Source organism: Vombatus ursinus, unplaced genomic scaffold, assembly GCF_900497805.2.
Source record: "Vombatus ursinus unplaced genomic scaffold, bare-nosed wombat genome assembly UNPS02014941.1, whole genome shotgun sequence".
Classification (NCBI taxonomy): domain Eukaryota; kingdom Metazoa; phylum Chordata; class Mammalia; order Diprotodontia; family Vombatidae; genus Vombatus; species Vombatus ursinus.
Window position 1 is genome coordinate 1,977,127 of NW_020954719.1, and position 14,654 is coordinate 1,991,780.

Here is a 14,654-nt window from a genome sequence, read left to right on the forward strand (position 1 = left end):
TTCAAAAATATCCACAAAATACAAGTTACAGGAAGAAATTTTTGTTATGAAATAAATTTGCTTCCACTTAATCACTAGGGAAAAAAATGGCAATTTCTTTAGCTCAAACACCCTTCAGAACCCTTTGGCACAATTTTACAAAGACATTCTCTTCACTTGAGTTTTATCAAGTTGATTACTCTTGTAACATATGAGTTTGTGTAAGCATTCCTTTTGATGCCACTGACAGAGCTTTTGGAAATTTGTTCTTTACTTATTAAAAGGATCCAAATTTATCTGGAAAATCTCTTGGCTTGCCAACATTTTTCGCATACACTTTTGGAATATCAATATGATATTTCATGCTGTTTTCAGACACAGCATTTGAGCAAAGCAAATACAGTGGTCTTTCAACAACCAGTACTTCTGAATCCCAATGATAGAGTGGATTGTATTTTTTGGATTTGGACTTTCATATATTTAGAGTTACTATACTTCCACTATTTAAACTAGTTGTTGCTTGTAATAATTTCAGCTGAAACTGGTTATGTATTTCTCATGAAGTTTTTTTTAATTAAAGACAATTAGAATTTAATTATTGAAAATTACAGCTGATAATTGAGTTATTTCAGAGTTTAAAATTACAGGGTTTTTTTGGGGGGGGGTGTACTGACTTATTGCCAAAAGGAGATGATGCATTGTTGGTTGAATTGTGAACTAATTCAACCATTCTGGAAAGCAATTTGGAACTATGCTCCCCTTGAGAAGGCAAATAATTTGCTATAAATTCTACATGTGCAGTCAGACAAAACACATTTCCATGTTGTGAAAGAAAACACAGACCAAAAAAACCCCCAAGAGATAAAAGTTAAAAAAAAAATGCTGTGATCTTCATTCATGCTCCATTAGTACTTTCTCTGCAGATAGCATTTCTCATCATAAGTCCTTCAGAATTGTATTGCTGAGAAGAGCTAAGTCATTTACAATTGATCATTATACGATATTACTGGTTCTGTGCATTTCACTTTGCATCAGTTCATGTGTCTCTCCAGGTTTTTCTGAGAGCATCCTCATTTCTTAATAGCACAATAGTATTACATCATAATCATATACCACAATTTGTTCAGCCATTCCTCAATTGATTGGCATCCCCCCATTTCCAATTTTTTTGCCACCACAAAAAGTTGCTATAAATATTTTTGTGCATGTAGGTTCTTTTCCTTTTTTTTTTTTTTTTTTTAATAATCTCTTTGTGATACAGACCTAGTAGTGGTACTGCTGGGTCAAAGGATGGTTTTGAAGACTTTTGGGCATAGTTCCAAATTGCCTTCCAGAATGGTTGAATCAGTTCACAACTCAACCAACAATGCATTAGTGTTCCAGTTTTCCCACATCCCCTCCAATATTTGTGGTTTTCCTTTTCTGTCATATTAACCAATCTGATAGGTGTGATGTGATACCTCAGAATTGTTTTAATTTTCATTTCTCTAATCAATAGTGATTTAGAGTATTTTTTCATATGACTATAGATAGCTTTAATTACCTGGCCTGAAAACTGCCTGTTTATATCCTTTGACCATTTATCAGTTGGGGAGTGGCTCTTATTTTTACAAATTTGACTCAGTTCTCTAGATAGTTGAGAAATGAGGTCTTTATCAAAGAAAGTTGCTGTAATTTTTTTTCATAGTTGTGATTACTCTGTATTTCCCTCTATCTTATCTTTGTCCCTATATATCCCACTCCCTTTCTCCTTTTACTCTATCCATCCTCAAGTGTTTTGCTTCTGACTACTGTCTCCCTTAATCTACTATCAGCCCATTCTCCTTTCTCTTATCCCCTTCTCCTCCTGTCTTCCTGTAAGATAAGATAGATTTCTTTACCCAACTGAGTATGTATGTTATTCCCTCTTCTAGCCAATTCTGATGAGAGTAAGATTTACAGGCCAACTCCCCCACCCTCCACCAACTTCCTCCATCCCCCCCCCCCACTCTAAAAGCTCTTTCATGCCTCCTTTATATTTAAGATAATTTTCCCCATTCTACCTCTCTTTTCCCCCTTCTCCCAGTGCATTCCTCTTTTTCACCCCTTAATTTCATTTTTTAGGTATCATCCCATCACATTCAACTCATACCTATGGCCTCTGTCTATGCATACTTCTTCAAACTACCCTAATAATGACAAAGTTCTTAGGAGTTAAAAGTATCTTCCCCTGTAGGAATGTGAACAGTTTAACCTTACTGAATCCCTTATGATTTCTCTTTCCTGTTTACCTTTTTATGCTTCTTGTGAGTCTTGCATTTGAAAATCAAATTTTCTGTTCATTTCTGGTCTTTTCATCTGGAATGCTTAAACGTCTTCTGTTTGTTAAATATCCATTTTCCCCTGTGACGGATTATACTCAGTTTTGCTGGGTAGGTGATTCTTGGTTGTAATCTTAGCTCTTTTTCCTTCCAGAATATCATATTCCAAGCCCTCTGATCCTTCAGTATATACACTGCTAAATCTTGTGTTATCCAGAGTGTGGCTCCAGGATATTTGAATTGTTTCTTTCTGGCTACTTGCAGTATTTTCTCCTTGACTTGGGAGTTCAGGAATTTGGCTATAAAATTCCTATGAGTTTTCATTTTGGGATCTCTTTCAGTAGGTGATTGGTAGATTCTTTCAATTTCTATTTTACCCTATGTCTCAGCTCTTTTTTTGATCATGATTTTCAGGTTTTTCCAATAATTTTAAAATTATCTGTCCTCAATCTATTTTCTAGGTTAGTTGTTTTTCCAATGAGATATTTTATATTTTCTTCTATTTTTTCATTATTTTGACTTTGTTGTATTGTTTCTTAATGTCTCATGGAGTCATTAGCTTCCACTTACTCACTTCTAATTTTTAAGGAATTATTTTCTTCTATGAGCTTTTCTACCTCCTTTTCCATTTGGCCAATTCTACTTCTTAAGGAGTTCTTTTCTTTAGTGGATTTTTGTACATCTTTTTTTTTTCATTTGAGCAATTCTGCTTTTTAAGAAGTTCTTTTCTTTAGTGGATTTTTGTACATCTTTTTTTTCACTTGAGCAATTCTGTTTTTTAAGGTTTTTTTTGCAATGTTTTTGTGCCTTCTTTAATAAACTGTTGACTGTTTTTTTCATGATTTTCTTGCATCACTCTCATTTTTTCACCCAATTTTTCCTCTACCTCTCTTGTTTGATTTTTAAAATCCTTTTTGAACTCTTCCAGGAAGTCTTTTTTGGGCCTGAAATTAATTCACGTTTTTCTTTGCAGCTTTGAAAGTTTTGACTTTGTTGTCTTCTTCTGAGTTTGTGTTTTGATTTTTCCTTTCACCATAGTAACTTTCTGTGGTCAAGTTCTTTTTTGTTGCTCGCTCATTTTTCCAACCTATTTCTTAACTTTGAACTTTATGTTAAAGTGGGGCTCTGCTCCTCAGGGTGGAGGGGGCACTGGCCCAAACTTCAGACCTTTCTTGTTGCTATTTTCAGAGCTAGTTCTGGGGGTTCTTAAGTTTTCAGTTGTTCCAACATGGTATGATCTAAAGCAGGCCTGCACAATATTTGGCCCAAGGGCAGTATGTTGTATAGGCCTGATCTAAAGAGACGTGTGGTCATTGCTCTGCTGGTCTGTGCTCTGGTTTGTTAACAACCACAAACACTCTTTTCTACCTGGAATTGTAACCAGAGTTCTTATTTCCCTGCTGCAGCAAGCTGTGGTGTGCTCCTTCTTGCTCTGGGATTGTGACCCACTAAGGACTGTGACTCAGATACGAGTATGGGTAACACAAGAGTCCTGCACCCAGTGCCAGCAAAGGAACCCCTGTTACTTCCTTCTGACTAGTTGTCTAACCTCCTTTACCATCTATGGCCTTAGAGCTTTGGAAGCCACCACTGCCACCCCTGATTGAGTTGCCCCTGAGGCCTGCTGCTGGTTTAATGGGCCAATGTTTGCACTGGCTGTGTGCCAGTGTGTTCTGCACTGCACTCCACTCTCATCCTAGTGTGGCAGACTTTTCCTGCTGACTTTCTAAATTGTCTTGGGCTGGAAAATTGTTTTCACCCTGTCCTTTTGTGGGTTCTGCCACTCCAGAATTCATTTTGAGGCATCATTTAAAGTTGTTTGGACAGAAATTTGGGTGAGCTTAGGCTAGTCCCTGCCTTTTCTCTGCCATCTTGGCTCTGCCCCTTTATACACGGATCTTATCCAAATGGAGAAAGTAACATGACCACATAGTTCATGTAATTCATATAAGCCCATGCTGATTGGCAGATTGTGTCTTTATAGTTTTGAAACACGCTGACTCATTAACTGTGGGTAACCATATCATATTAAGTATAGTCACTGTTTAGTTGGAACAAATTTGCCTTGTTTGTCTTGTTTTTATTGTCCTCTATTTGAACTTTGTTTTCATTGGGGGAAAGATGTAGATATTTACCAATAATTTATTAATTGTCAAATCAGATAGCCTTTTCTCAAGCCCCATTTTTGAACTCTGCAGTATTTGACATCACCCTCTCCTAGATATTCTTTTTTTTCTTCTAGTTTTTCATGACTCTGTTCTTTCCTAGTTGTCCTTCTACCTTCATGACCACTCCTTGGTCTCCTTTGCTATATCTTCATCCACGTCATATGCCCTAGTCATGGGTATACTCACGTCTATGTCCTAGGTTTTCTTCTTTTTCCATTCTACTATTTAATTTGAGTGATCCAATCAGTTCTTATGGTTTCAATGATGTCTATGCAGATAATTTCCAAATCTACATATCCAAACTTAATCTCTGTCCTGAGCTCTATTCACACATCTTGGTTGTCTGATAGTTATCTCAAACTCACTATGTCCCAAAACAGACCTCATCTTTCTATTTAAAAACCCTCTGCTCCTTCCGACTTCCCTTCTACCATTGAGTTCAAGTTTGCCAAGGCTCACTACTTAGATGTCATCCTAGACTCCTCACTCTTACCCTAAAATCTCCAGTCACCAAATCTTGTCAATTTTACCTTCTTGTATGTCTCCTTTTCTTTGAGTTTAGACCCTTATCACCTCTCATTTGAACTATTGCTGGAGACTTCTGGTTGGTCTCCCTGTTTCAGGTCTTTCCCCACTCCAATTCATCCTCCACTCAGCTGCCAGTTGGATTTTCCTTAAGTGCAAGTCTGACCATATCAACACCTCTCAGTAAAACATCAGTGAACCCTAATACCTTAAGGATCAAGTATAAAGTCCTCCATTTGATGTGAAAAGTAGTTCACAACTTTGTCTCTTCCTATCTTTAAAGACTTTTTAGACTACTCACTTCTGTATACTTTACAATCAAGCAACACCTGCCTCTTAGCTGTTCCTTGAACACAACACTGCCTTTTCACTGGCTGTCCTATGCACAAATGTTTTTCCCTCCTCACCTGGCTTCCTTCAAAATTCCACTTAAATGACACATTCTGTAGGAGGCTTTTCTGGGTCCACATACCCACTCCCCAGCTGCTAGTACCTTCCCCTGAAAGATTACCCCCTAGCTACTCTGCATGTATCTTTTATGTACCTAATTATGTTTTCCTCATTAAAATGTGAACTCCCTGAGGGTAGGGACTGTTTTGACTTTTCTTTATATGCCAGCTCTCAGCACAGTACCTTGCACAGAGTAAGAGATTTTTGATTGGCACATTTGAATTGTGCTCAAAAATATCTAGTAATTTTGGCCATTCTTATGGAGGCCATAGACTCTTGTTTAGAAAATTCTTCCAGTCTAGAGGGAATCATTAAAATTGACTTTAAGATATCTTTGCTGGGGATGAAATAGCAGAGGGGTAATGAAAGGTGCAGTGTGACTTACTGGATGGGCACCAAAGCTGTTGACCCTCGTGGTGGCAGTGCATGAATTGGTAAAACCCACCTTTATTACATTGCTATTTAAGGCTATATGTCATTGAAGAATCATGAAGAAATTAAACAATATATTCAATGTACAATGCTAAGTACATAAAGACAGTTCAGAAGAAGGCAAAACAAAAATGACTGGAGCTTCCTAAAAGGGAAGAATCACAATTATTTCACCTGGGGAAAATGGAGTGAGAGGGTGAAGTTCACAGAAAGCTGTGAAATTTGACTTATTTTGTGGCCCTTAGACATTTGTTACTAAATTGTTGGTATTTTAAATCTTCTTATCACAATATATGCTTTTAAACCTTGAGGTGTTTTGGATACTTTTTTTGTGATGTGAAATAGGGGCTTTATGACTAAGCTTCATGGAATGAATTATCAAGGTCACCTTTCTCTGAAAGAAGCAAATTATCCTGAATAAGAAAATATTCCATAAAGGCAGTGATCTCCTGAAATTTCTAGCCATCTGGCCTTTGTAATTGCACCAACTCTCTGAACTTACAGTGTGGGAGTGAATTGAATTGGTCATGTGAGGTTCTTCTAAATCCTGGAATCTAACTTCATACACTACAAGTCCCTGTATAAAAATTCTTGTGCTTGTAATTTTTATTTAGTTGTGATGTAACATTCTGATGACATTGAATTATTAAGTGCCTGCAGGTTGGCTATAATTTATCTCCCTAGGCTACCTAACTTATACATGAGGCTTCAGTGAATAAACAAAGCTGGTAAAATGTGAAATTCTGTGACATGGAATTCTGTGTTCTCCTGCCCTCTGAATTTGTCTAACATTGGGATGATATGTATTGCCTTTTCCTGTAGCTTATGATAGGCATCTGGGTGGTACAGTGGATAGAACATCAAGCCTAGACCCAGAAAAACCTGGGTTCAAATTGGGACTCAGACACTTATTAGCTGTGGCCCTGTTTTTTCATCTATAAAATGGGGATAATAGCACCTACCTCCCAGGTTGTTGTGAGAATCAAATGATTATAATTGTAAAGTGCTTTGTACAGTATCTGGCACATGGTAAGTGCTACATAAATGTTAACTATTAGTAACCATTATATATATAACCATTATATATAATATAACCATTATATATATATATATAATATATTAATATATAATATAATTATATATAATATAACCATTATAATTTGTTGCTCCTATGCATTTTGTTCAGTCATGTCTTACTTTTTTTGACCTCATGAACCACAGGCCCTTCTATACCCTACTGTCTCTTGAAGTCTGTCCAAGTTCATGTTCATTGTTTCCATCTCATCCTCTGCCTTTTCCTTTTCCCTTCAATCTTTCCCAACAGCAAGGTCTCTTCCAATTAGTACCATCATGAGTCCCATCTTCTCATTAGTACATGTTTAATCTTTCCCACTGCATGGGTATATACTTCATCCCTTAGTCTTAATAATCTGTCCTTCTGTTGTGTTATCACCTGGCTTAGTTTCTAGGATATCCTTTTTTTTTTTCTAGGATATCCTTTTACACAGTTTAGATGTAATAAGGTAAAGTTCATTGGGTTAGTACATATAAGAGCATTTCGAATGCCTGTATTTACCTTCTGCATCTTAATTTTTTATTTAATTTTATTATTACGATTACATTTTTCTGGGACCTATGGTTTCATCAGTGGTGGGAACTCCTCATAAAGAAATTCTCCCTACCAATGCAAATCCACAAGGCTTAATATATTCTGAATTGCTTAAAATACAGAGGTTAAATGACTTGCTCACAGTCACAAGATGAGTACCCAGGTCCTGCAACATAAGCTTAAAGCAAATCTTAAACGAAGCATATAGTACAGCTGGAATGGTAGGTAGGTAATTTCTTTCAAAGGATTTTTTTGTAGCATGCTTTGATGATATTTTAAAATCTAGTTTTCCTGAACCAATGAAACCTTGAATCTTATGTATTCCTGCCACACCATAGCAGATAAGAACTTTTCTGAATTTAGGCTTGTTCTTAGATGAATACATGTACTATTGCTAGGCCATACTTGAACACAATCCAGCCTGTTACGACCTGCCAAAGCTTACACTTTTTTATAGGCCTCAAGAATTGAAGGTTACCTTGATGGCAAAATAAGGCTTTTTTTTTTTTTTTTTTTTGCTTTCTGGTGAGGCAATCCGGGTTAAGTGACTTGCTCAGGGTCACACAGCTAATAAGTGTCAAATGTCTTAGGTTGGATTTGAACTCAGGTCCTCCTGACTCCACGGCTGGTGTTCTATCCACTGAGTCACTTAGCTGCCCCTCAAAATAAGACATCTTTATAATAACATGCTATTTTAATAGCAAAATTTTTATATCTAAAATAAAGAATAGTTTTAGTAAAAGTCAAGAAATGGAGGTACCACCACCACCATTAGTGAAGATTGTGTCATTCTTTCCCTCATCGTGACCTGGAGTTGAGTCTGGGTTCTCAGAAGGAACCCCAGCAGAGGGCAGCCACTATGTAGCGGTTCCTACCAAGCTGTGAAGGCTTGCTAATGATACTAGTGTTACTCAACCACTCCTCCACATCTATTGTTCTTCAGTTGTGTCCTACTCTTTGTGACTCCATTTGGGATTTTCTTGGCAGAGATACTGGAGTGATTTGCCATTTCCTTCCCCAGCTCATTTTACAGATGAGGAAACTGAGGCAAACAGGGTTAAGCGACTTGCCCAGAGTCTGCGGCCAAGTCTTTCTGACTCCCGACTCGGCAGTCCATACAGTGCTCCACCTAGCTGCCACTAGCTGCCTCCCCCCCATATTACAAATGAGTTTACAATGAATAAAAGGCTGTAGCCTACTCCACTTTGCTGAGTCCTCTCAACAAGTTGACCCAGCATCCGCAGAGAGGTTTCAGAAGACAGCTTTCAGATCTTGGGGGGTGTGGGAGTGGGGAGGGCCATCCAGACTAAAGTGAGGGAGTGGAGTCAGTTGAATGGTGGGCATTCTTCAGGGAAACTGGCACCTCCCAACAATGTTGCCACCTCAGGCACACCCCCCAGTCAGCCCATGCTAGGTGCAGCTTTTTCATCCATCCCTTTCTGCTAACAATCAACCTTAACTAGGCCCCTGTTAACATTTACCTGACCTACTGCAATAGTGTCTCAATTTGTTTTCTTGCCTCAAGTCTTTTCCTTTTCCAATCCATCTTCCATACAGGTCCAACCATCTTATTTACTTGCTAAAAAATCATACTCAGCCTTTGCTCCTATTCATGAACAGAGCTTAAGAAAAAAATCACAAAATCATGATGACCGGGTCCACTGCAAATTTATATTACATAGTCTCACCTGGGTCCTCACTGCAGTAAGACAACCCTTTTATACCTTCCCAATCAATTCACTATCCTGCTTACTACAGTGACTATTCCAAACCTTTCCATTCCTCCTCAAGCCCCCTATGATACCTTCTCCCCAATCTGTCTCAGCTGAAGACCATGCTTCACTGAAAAAAACTTGAGACCATTTACCAAGAGCTCCCTCTTCTCTCCTCATCTCACATCACTCAGATGTCTTACCAATTATATCCTCCTTCAGCCCTAACAAGAAGTGGTTCTTTCCCTTGCTGAGTCAAAATTCTTTATATGCATTTTTTAATGCACATTGGAAATATTTTCCAGACATTTCTTGAGAATTTTCATTTTTGGTCCTGGCTTTAGGCCTACTCTTATAACCTCTGGAAGAGTACTTGAATTCCATACTTCAGATGATTTCTGATTATTAATACTCTCTTCAAGTAGAATGTAAGCTCTTTGAGGGCAGGTGCATAATAAACCTATATTAAGGTAAAGATCCCAAGGGGCAGCTAAGTGGCACAGTAGATAGAGCTCCGGCCTTGGAGTCAAGATGACCTGAGTTCAAATCTGGCCTCAGACACTTGAAAATTACTAGCTCTGTGACCCTGGGCAAGTCACTTAACCCAGATTGCCTCACCAAAAAAAAACAAACAAAAAAAAAACCCAAACAAACCAAGATAAAGATTCCAGTGATGGAATGAGAAGAGAGTGTTCCAGCTAAATAAACCCTTCTAGGGGGGCAGCTAACCAGCACAGTGGGTAGAGCACTGGCCCCGGAGTCACGAGGACCCGAGTTCAAATCCGGCCTCAGACACTTGACACTTATTAGCTGTGTGACCTTGGGCAAGTTACTTAACCCCATTGCCTAGCCAAAAAACAAAACAAAACAAAAAACAAACAAATAAACCCTTCTAGGAATTATGCTTCCTTTCTTCCTCATCCCTCCAAAATAATTGACCAAAGGAAAACCTCATGAACTTAAGGTTCAGTCATTTCAGTCATGTCTGACTCTTTGTGATCCCATTTGGGGTTTTCTTGGCAAAGATACTGGAGTGGTTTGCCACTTCCTTCTCCATCTCATTTCCCAGATGAGGAAACTGAGGCAGGGTTAAGTGACTTGCCCAGGCTCACACAGCTAGTAAGTATCTGAGGCCAGATTTGAACTCAGGAAGGTAAGTATTTCTGATTCCAGGCCCAGAACTCTATCCACTGTGCCACCTAGCTGCCCCTAAGGCCCCTAGGAATCCTTATCTTCTCACTGGGGTCTTAGCATTGACACCAAAATATCTAATAGCCATGTCTGTATATTCACAGCTCTACAAAGAACCCTCCATAAAACTATACCATACTTAAGGGGAATTTTTTGAGTATCTCATTAAGGGAGCTGTGAGTTACTCCTTTTCCACAGGAGCTCTCTAAATTTGAACCTATTTTCACCTGAACTCTGTATGTACTTATGAGAGAGTATGTCACAGACTTTTGGGAAGATGTTTTATAGTAATTGCTCTTACTGTATCACCTCAGTAAAAACCCCTTTCTCAAAGTTATAAACAAATAAATGAACAAATAAATGTATATATGTTGAATTGAGTCAAATCAAGTCAACTCACTATGTCTTGAAACAGTCCATTTCAGTTTTGGTCAATCACAATTGTTAGGTTTCTCCAGACAGTAAACAGAAATCTGCCTTCTGTAGCTGCCACCCATTGACTGTAACTTTATCCTATCCAGCAAGATGGGCCAAATCTATCTTCTACATGAAATCTCATCTTTGTACTACTGACTTTACCTGCAAAGCTCATCAGGCTGGTTATCTTTGGACACTACAGATCAGACAATCCAGAACTCAGCAGGAGGCTGTGCCATATTTATCAGAACAGAGTTCAGTTTCCTCTTGGGGCAAATAAGCCTAAGCAGCTCTTCATTTACCAGAATTTTCAGTTAGATTTCACCATCTCTTCCTATATAACAAAGCAGTTGGAAAACCTCTTCTTTTCTTTTCCCACTGAAACCAGAGCAGGGTAGAGAAACAGCAACAGGCATTTTTGAGAGGTTCTACCTCCTCTCTGAAACTCTTTTGTTTTGTCATTTCAATCATGCTTGACTCTTTGTGACCCCATTTAGGAATTTTTTGGCAAAGATACTGGCTGGAGTGGTTTGCCATTTCCTTCTCCAACTCATTTTACAGATGAGGAACTGAGGCAACTAGGGTTAAGTGACTTGACAGGTAGTGTCCAAGGCTAGTTTTGAACTCTTGAAGAGTCTTCCTGACTCCCAGTCCAGTGCTCTGCCTTCTGTGTCACTGAGCTGCCTTGCATTTCTCTTAAACTCTAGGAAATGCTGAAGGGCAATATTATATATGGAAGTCTAAGCCAATCAAAAACTAGCCCCTGAAATCTTGTCTAACAGCTCTCACAAAACTGCTTTTTGACTCCTTTCTGCCTTTCTCTTTTCCCTGTCCTTAATCACTTTGTCAGCCTCAGTCTCCAGCCTTTCTAGCCTATTTCAGTTACTTAAATCAGTCTCTTTATACTCAGTGACTCATCTTTCACTTATGAGACAAACCACTGAATTTCATGCATGAAATCAGCAGTTCTCGATCATCCCTCAGCCTCCAAATTGTCATATTATTTTTCATTTTGTTAGTTTTATCCTCTTACATCTTTAAACAGTTATATACCAATGAACTGAGGGACCATAATACTCTACAGCCATAAGTTCTCAAAATTGCTCCTTATATCAGCCTATCATTGAAGCTGTTTTTTTCATACACATATATTGTCAATTTTAAATAAAAGTTATTTCTATTTCCCTTCAAACAAGCAAACTGTTCTCATACAAATAAGGCATCACCCTACAACTTTTACTAAGCAATTTAAACATTTATATCGCAGATAATTTTCTATCTGAACTGCACAAATCTCATCTGAAAACTTTTTCTTTATACTCACAGTTTAGTAGTAAAAGAGAAAGCTTATCCAAAGAATGGATTCCATGAAAACTAGCATAGACCAAAGAGAAATCAATGAACCCATGGGACAACAAGAAATATCAGAACAAAATCTAAAAACTAAAAAAATAGAAGAATGTTGGGAGAATTTTCCCATGGCAGAAACTGAGGGTCACAACCTACTGCGTGGCAAAAACAAGGAAGTCTCACAAGACCTTTCCTTTGCTGACATGCAGCTCCCACGGTTGGCTCGGCTCTCCTCTCATTGGGAGAAAAATCCTACTCATACCCCTGACACGAGGGCTGCAGGTGTCCAGCAGACTTGGTGATTGGTTATCATGTGGAGCTCATGCTTTGATCAGGTGTTACTAAGGATATAAAAGAAAGCTACTAGCACTTAATAAAGGGAGCTTCTGCTTTCTTGCTGTCTCCCGCCTCATCAACGCGCCTCCGGGTTAAGAGTATTGAGCTGGTCTCATGCTCACCACTGCAGCGGCAGCATCAGAAGAAAGCACAAGATATTTGATACCAAAAACAATTGACATGGAAAACGGGTCAAGGAGGGATAACTTAAGACTCATTCAACTATAATAAAAAAAGACAACACTATATTTCAATAAATCACAAATAAAAAACTGCCCTTATCTATTGGAGATAGAAGGCAAAATGAAAATAAAAAAAGAATCCACAGTATACTTCTGAAAGGAATACCAAAAGAAAAATTAGCAAGAATGTTATAGCCCAAATCCAGAGCTTCCGTATCAAAGAAAAAATCCATCTATCTAGAAAGAAGTAAATCTATGTAGAAGGGAATCATGAATCCTGGAAGACCTGGAAACTTTTACCATAAATGAGAACCCTTGTAATAATAATATTACAAAAAGCATTTAGGCTTATGTCAAGCATAACTTATTCTGCAAGAACGAATATAATTGTACAGGGGGAAATGGATCTTTAATGGAATAGAGGATTTTCACATATTTTTGATAAAAAGACTTGGGCTGAATAGGAACTTCAAAATGCAAATGCAAGAGTTGAGAAAAACCTCAAAAGGTAAATTAATCTGAGCAATTTGGAAGGGGCTTTGTAATGACAGTGCTAACATTCTAATAAAGGGATAAGAAACAAGTATCTCTTCAGAACATTAATATATTTCAAGGGTATAAAGAAGTTAATTTAGAAAAAGCAGATGATCTGAGAGTGGATCGATTCTGTTTTGAGGGTTTTAAGAGGGGAAAAAGAAGAAAGGGTAAAAGGAGAATATTCTTGTGTTGTGAGGAGGAAAAGGGGGATGGAATTTGTTATTTTTCATTATTGTAGATATGAGAAGAAAAGTATATAAGCATGGAGGAAAGGGTTGGAGGATAAGGTATTAGATGAACCTTACTTCTATTTGAAAGGAAGATTGAACACTTGCCCAGCTTTTGATATAGAGATACATCAAACTCAATAGGGAAACAAGTGTGGATAAGGGAGGAAGTATAATATTAGGGAGGGAAGAGTCACAAGCAAAATAAAGTCTTTGATCCTAAAAGGGGGATTAAAAGAGAAAAATAAAATAAAATAAAATCTAAGAGGGTGCCTATCAAATTTATTCAGTACCTGTAAGAGCAAGCCTTGGGGAGCTGTGGAGGGTTTCCATCATTAACATTAAATTGTTAATGAACAATTTGTGTAATATGAATGGGATGAAATATTATAGTACTATCACAGAATATGAGATTATTTCAGAGGAGCCTATATAGTACGACAGAAACAGGTTGAAGCGAGTGGACTAGGATCACAATTTTTATAAGGACAACAACATTGTGAAGAAAAAAAACTTTGAAAAACTTGAGAACTCTAATCAATGCCATGATCAACCATGTCACCTCATGAACGATGATGAAGCACGACAAAGAAGTGCACTCAAGGTGCAGAAAGAGGCATACTACATGGATGTCTAGCTTGATGATGCATATAAATTACAAGGTTTTTTTTTTTTAATTTGTTTTGTTAATTGAAAGATGAATTTGAATGGAAGAGGAGGGGCAAAAGTGAGGCCAAATAATAGGGCCATTAAAACAGTCTTAAAAATGCAGAGAAGAGAACAGAAGAAAGCACGGGTAAGCAGGACAGAGGGTTTAATGTCAGAATTCAACCATCCATATGAATTTGTCCTTCAAAATAGTAAATTTGAACGATTGTACTTAGTCTAACAATGTTCCCATGCTCAAAAATTTTTTAAACTTTTCATGTGGAATTGTCTCCAAAATAATTTTATAAGCTGTACAAATCAGTCATTACTCTATAGCAGTGTTGTGGTCTAGGGGTGCTGGGAACCCCAAAATTCAAGGGCAAGAAACGTGCATCCTGCCTTGACTCAAGCCTTCTTTCAATCAGATACAAGATTTGTTAAAACACTGATTGAGGTGGACAAGATTTTAAGAATCTGCCCTTTGGTAGAGGAGACTAACTCTTTTTATAGGAAAAAGATCTATGGGGAGATTTGGATGAGAGTGGACAGTAGGCTGCGGTGACTGGGAGGTAACAGAGTGGGGGTCTAGTT